Source organism: Empidonax traillii, unplaced genomic scaffold (assembly GCF_003031625.1).
Source record: "Empidonax traillii isolate 1590-97213 ecotype Southwest subspecies unplaced genomic scaffold, ASM303162v1 scaffold483:size1218004, whole genome shotgun sequence".
Taxonomy (NCBI): domain Eukaryota; kingdom Metazoa; phylum Chordata; class Aves; order Passeriformes; family Tyrannidae; genus Empidonax; species Empidonax traillii.
The window spans coordinates 1-5820 of NW_020955676.1; positions in this window are offsets into that span (position 1 = coordinate 1).

Below are 5820 nucleotides of genomic sequence, written 5' to 3' on the forward strand. Positions count from 1 at the left end.
AGGGTACCAGCCCAAGTTTTCTATCCTGCTCAGGAGGGCATCCTGGTCGAGAAATGTAGGAGGGTGGAATCTGAATCCTGATCAAGCTGAGGCAGGAAACAGACATGTGGGTCTTAAGCTTGGAGAATGTGTTAAGACAGACCTCCACACATTTTGGGAGCTTCCAGGTTACACAGAGGTGTAACTGGAATATTTAGATACCTCCAGGATTAGAAAAAAGTAGAACCTGTTGATATGTAATTTTGGATTTAGGTACTAAACTCCTGTTTTGTGTAAGCTGCTCTTTGACCTGAAAATTTACTGGAATGGAAGTGTTTCTTCCAGGGTTTAGCATAAGGAGAAACTGAGACACCAGATACTGAATTAATTGTCTAAGGTCATATGAGGCAATGGGGGAAAAATAACTCCATGCCTCACATCCAGCTAGTGGGATGATGTTGCTGTCCTGAATGAGATCTTTGTTGGAGTGATAAAATGCACCCTGAGAAAAGGTAAGAAGACTTCAGGAGCACAGATTTCCATTGCATTTATAATTCAGAATGTTGCTTTTTGTTCACAGTGCTGCAAATATAAGACCTTGGTAAGAAACCAGGGAGAACAGGGAGCAAGCCTGCAGGGTTATGAAGGGAAGAGAAACAGAAACTATGCTGTATAAGGTATTGGAGGACTTCCAAGCATCTTTATTTGTTATTACTACTTTTATGTTAAAAAGAACAGCCTTCCTGTCTTGGCTGGTTTTTCTTGGGTAGGGACTTTAGAAAATTTTAGTCCAAATCCATATTTGAGTGTATGTATGTGCATATGTGTGCAAGGTGCTTTCATGAGGTCCAGAGTGTACAGTTTTTTATCTGCTACTGCCCACATTTACCTGTTTCACCCTCTGCTGTCAGTGCAACAAGCCTTTTATTTAGTCATCTGACATTCAACTTCCAAACTTACTAGCAATTTTAGAGAGAAATTCATTGGATAGACCATTTTTTTAAAAATAAAAACACATGTAAAAATACAAAACTAAGTGATTAAAGGAGTTTTTTATATGAAAATATTTCTCATTACATCATTCAGGGTAAAAGTGCTGATTTTTAAAAATTTTGTTAACATTTTATTTGGATTTATGATACTTAGAAAAAAGCAAGAACAAATATTTCTGTGACAAACTGAATTAATTTAATTTAACAGAAAATATTATTGAGATACCTTTTTAAGAAATCTGCCCAAACTGTGGTTTGATAACTATTGTGTGTATGCACATTAATTACTGAGATCTTTCAGAAAAATAATATATGATCCTGTACATAAAGTGATTGAATATTTCAATTTTCTGGATCTTACTTGCTTATTGATTTGTGATAAATTAGTCCCATCACAGAACTTCAGAGGCACTTCAAGTTTCCTGGTAGCAAACCATAATTATATGGCATTTAAATTGTTTTGCAGCAGGGTATGAACTAGAAGAACAGGCATATTTTATTTTTTCAGTGACTTCTTATAAGGTAAGGTAGAGAAGGGGATCTGCTTTCACTAGTCATGTTTTGGAAGCAAGAAACAGTGGGAGAAAGTTTTACCCATCCATACAGTCTTGATTTTGACTTTGAGCTTTAGTTTATTGCTTTGATGTTAATTTTATGTGGATTGTAATAAAAACATACTCTAGCCCTTATATTTAAAATAGTCTCCTAAAGTTATATTCATCTGTAAAAAGACTGCCAGTCCAAGAGCTGTATAGAGTTTATGTCCCTAGACTGAAAAAAAATAAGGCCATTTTTTAATGAAATGAACTCACAATAACTCAGTACAAGTTTCATGGTCCAGTGTTTGGGTTTTTTTTTCATTTATTTATTTTATTTTTTAAAATTTTGTTGTCACAATGAGAAGGGGATAAAAACTGTATAATTCTAGAAAAGTGATGCAAATGCAATCGAGAATGAAAACCAGGGGCTGCTTTGAACAAAGAGTTCTTCATATCTGTCCTAGGTGGGAGAGATTGGTGGAAGGTGCAACTGACCTTGGGGTGAATTGAAAGCTCTTCTTTGGCCATGTTTTCTGGCATGAAAGCCCTTTGCATCTAGGACTCTGGTCTTACCAAGTACCAGTTGCTACAGTCAGGCTTCCCATGTGGCAAGCAGTGACACTGGGGTCTCTGTCAGGACAGGATCTTGCTGGTGTGAGTAAAGCACAGTGCTGAGCACCTGTGGCAGGTGAAGGCAAACTCCTCCTCCTTCCAGCAGCCCCTCAGGCAGCTTTGAATGATATTGTGCAGCAAAGCAGCTGAGAACCATTAGGAATGCACCTCAGGAGCTTAGTTCAATAATTAAGTTCAATAATTCAAAAGACTATGACTGCATTGCTACAGTGATTTGGGAGTTCTTGTATGGATTCTCCTTACAAAACATAGCAATGTAAGGAGTGTAGAAATCGTCTTCCTACAATGATCTCTAAAGCACTTTTCTCCATAGCAGCCCGCAAAGACCAGATTTAATAAGAGAAAATACATATTTTTTTTTCATTGCAGAAATCTGGTGGGGATCCCTAGGAATTAGCCTTATGAATTAATTTGCTAGGGCTTCTACAGTATTTAAAACCAAGGCACCTGGAGTGCAATACCCAGATGGAGCCCTTCAGGTATGCAAGATGAAAGAAAATGGAGTGTGATGGGTAAGGTAAAGTACTTTCTACTATCTTTACTTTTTCCCAGTATTTGCAAACTAGTCATGCTTTAAAAATATTCAGGGAAGGGCTGATGTATGAAGCAAATATCTCAGGGTTTAGTGGTTTGATTAGCCACATGTTTATTATGAAAACAAGCCATGTCACATACAAAGGGAACCTGGAATAAATTACCTTAACTTTGTCGATAGCTTCAGTGGAGCATCTGTCCCACTGTGTATTTCAACATCTGTGGAGTCCTTTAAGTTCATAAATATGGAAGTTTAAGACAGTTTTGCAAAACTGTACATGTCTAATTACTGGTAATGGTATTATTTTTAATAGGAGAGTAAATTATGACAAGTTCTTGGATTTTTCAAATGTAAATATCATCATTGCGAAAAAGGCAAGACATGCAGTGTTCATGCTTGCTCATCACAGCTAAGTAAGAGATGGTAAAAGTAACACAAAACCATGTTGAGAAAACAGCTAGGTAAATCTGATTTTAACCAAAACTGTCGCCAATGAGTTGCTCATGGCTTCTTGTAGAGGATTGTTTTGGAAGGAAGGGCAATTTCTTTCTCTCTCTCAAAAACCTACTACCAGCCATCTGTTGATAATTATTGTCCAGTCTCTGCTGAGGACTTGTGATATTTAATATTTCCTCGCCACTTGAACAAATAAGTGATAATAACTGCAAGGTACTTGACCACAGGAGTAGAAAGGTGTATAGCATGAAAGAGTCAGTGTACAATTTGTTTTTTGAAAACAACTCAGTTCTCTGTTTGTGATAAAAATCAATCTGAGATCTTGGGCACTTGGAAAACGGGTGAGTTGCACAGTGTATCTCGAAAAAAGAAAAGGTTTTTAAAATGATGAGAAGCTTAAAAATTGCCCATTCCTGTTTGCGTTTCTTATTATTTTAATTTAGGTTTTTCTTTTTCATAGCAAATGTTGGGCACTCTATCTATTTGTGTACTGAATATTTAGGACAGGTATACTGAAGGCCTCTCAGGTTTTGCAAGTCTCTTGTCAATGAGCAAAGATCATTACATCTAACTTTGAAATGGTCTCTGAACTTGTGCAAGAAACTGTAATTGCTGTTCTTTCTTTTTATTTCTTCAATAATATTAATAATACATGGCAATAAACCACATTTTTATTTCAAGTACCTGGAGTTTTACAAATAACAACTATCTAAATCTCATTAAATCTGTGACAGGATAGCTTCTAAGCCCATTTTAAAGATGCTTTGACAACAATGTATTTGTGTTTAAGCTTCCACTGCCTCTGGAATGACATCCCCTGTTAATGACATTGCTCAGCATTTTTCAAGACCAAATCCAAGACTTTCCAAGGCTGTTTCTGCACCCACAAGTTCAGAACTCTCCTAAACTCAGTGTTTTGAAAAGCTGTTCCCTATCAAAACGCCACACACAGAGCACACTGAGCAGATAGCAAGAAACAGTGCTCATTGCTTTTGAATATGTGGCTTTGGATGATTTGACTAAAATCTCAGCACACTTATCCATTAAAATATAGGTTTTACGAATATTTTTTCTTATTGGTTTTGCTTTTCTTCAGAGGATTCAGTAATAGAAACCTGAGTGCTCTCACCTCATGGCTGCTGAAGTTTGTAGTAAGCTTTGGTTGCAACTATCTCCATCTCTAAGGTGGTTTCCTGGCCAATTGCTCTGGAGCCTTTCCCTGCTCACCTTCATGTCCACTACCTGTGTACAGGCTGATCTCCCTGACCCCATGTACAAATGACAGAGAAAACAAAAATTCCAGGAATGTCGATTTTTAATTCTTAGTTGAGTATGCATTCCATATAGTTGCCAGGTGCTAAATCCCTTCTCTCCAATAAACCTTTAAATTTATGGGTGTTTCATTATCAAATTGAAAATAAAACCACTGAAAAGGAAATAGTATAATTCTTAAAGGTTTGTGCAAAATCAATTATAATACCCCTTGATAATGAAAAATGAGCCACAGGTCCATGATAGAGAGTGAATTTCTTAACAGATACAAAAAGCACAACACTTACTTTAAAGAAATTTATTAGCTAATGTAATGCCTGAAAGTTGTTTGCATCACTTAACATTCACTTTCCATTTATAATTTTGTTTCTTACTGCTTCAGAAAGATGAACAAACACCAAAGAGCCAACAAACCCCCAGATTTACCTGCTGGTCATAGATAGTGGATTTTTTTCTGTACCTGTTTTTCTTGATTGTTCTGGACAAGCAAAAATGAAAGATTCCTGGGACATTAAGAAAACCATCACAATAAAATAAATACAAATAAGATAGGGAGCTGGTTAGAACACAAAAGACTGGTTTCAGTCCATGCTACCTTTTCTTTTTGCTGTTGGAATGTAACAATTATTAACTACTACTGCTCTGCTGTACTTCATTACATAAATATTTGTGTAAATTCACACTGTGAATATATGAAGTGCTTTGATGGGCAAAGAGGAGAGTTTCCCCTTGTGCTGGTTTCTTCTTTATATGAAGGAACAGCACTGTACACACTGACTGAACTTTTACACTCATGCTGTTCAGTATCAGCTTGAGTTCTCAGTTCTCCTTTTTTCTTCCCTCATAACTGGTTTACTTACCAAAACTAACTCTGTTGCTGTACAGCAATTCTCAAATAAGTGCTACAAGCCAGCACTATGAAATATCAACTATTTCTTTTTTAAAAAGCTGCTGATCTGGAGGTCTTTTTATGCCCCACCTCCTTTATAAGATTAATTATGCAAACTGTCAAGGAACTGTACATATTCCCAACTGTGACATCACTAAGCTCTCAAAGAAGCAAGTGTTTGTACCTGGGAAATTTTTAATAATCTACTATTCGCTCCTTATAGCAATGAGTGTTATTTTTTTTTCTGATATCAGTTTTGCAAAAGTGCAGAAGTATTAAATTATAGTTGTACATATACTGAATCTACCCCCTCCTCAACAATAATGTTGGTGTATCTTGGGTATCAATGCAATAAGCAAAACCTTTCCTCTGTTATATAAACATTGTTGTAACCATGGCAGTTAAAGATGTTAAAGACTCGAGGCATATTGAAAGAGAAAATATTGGCATAATAAAAGATGTCATCTTTTCCTGCAAGCTTTGCTCCTTTATTATATACTTTGACAGAGACAAGATCACTTTTGT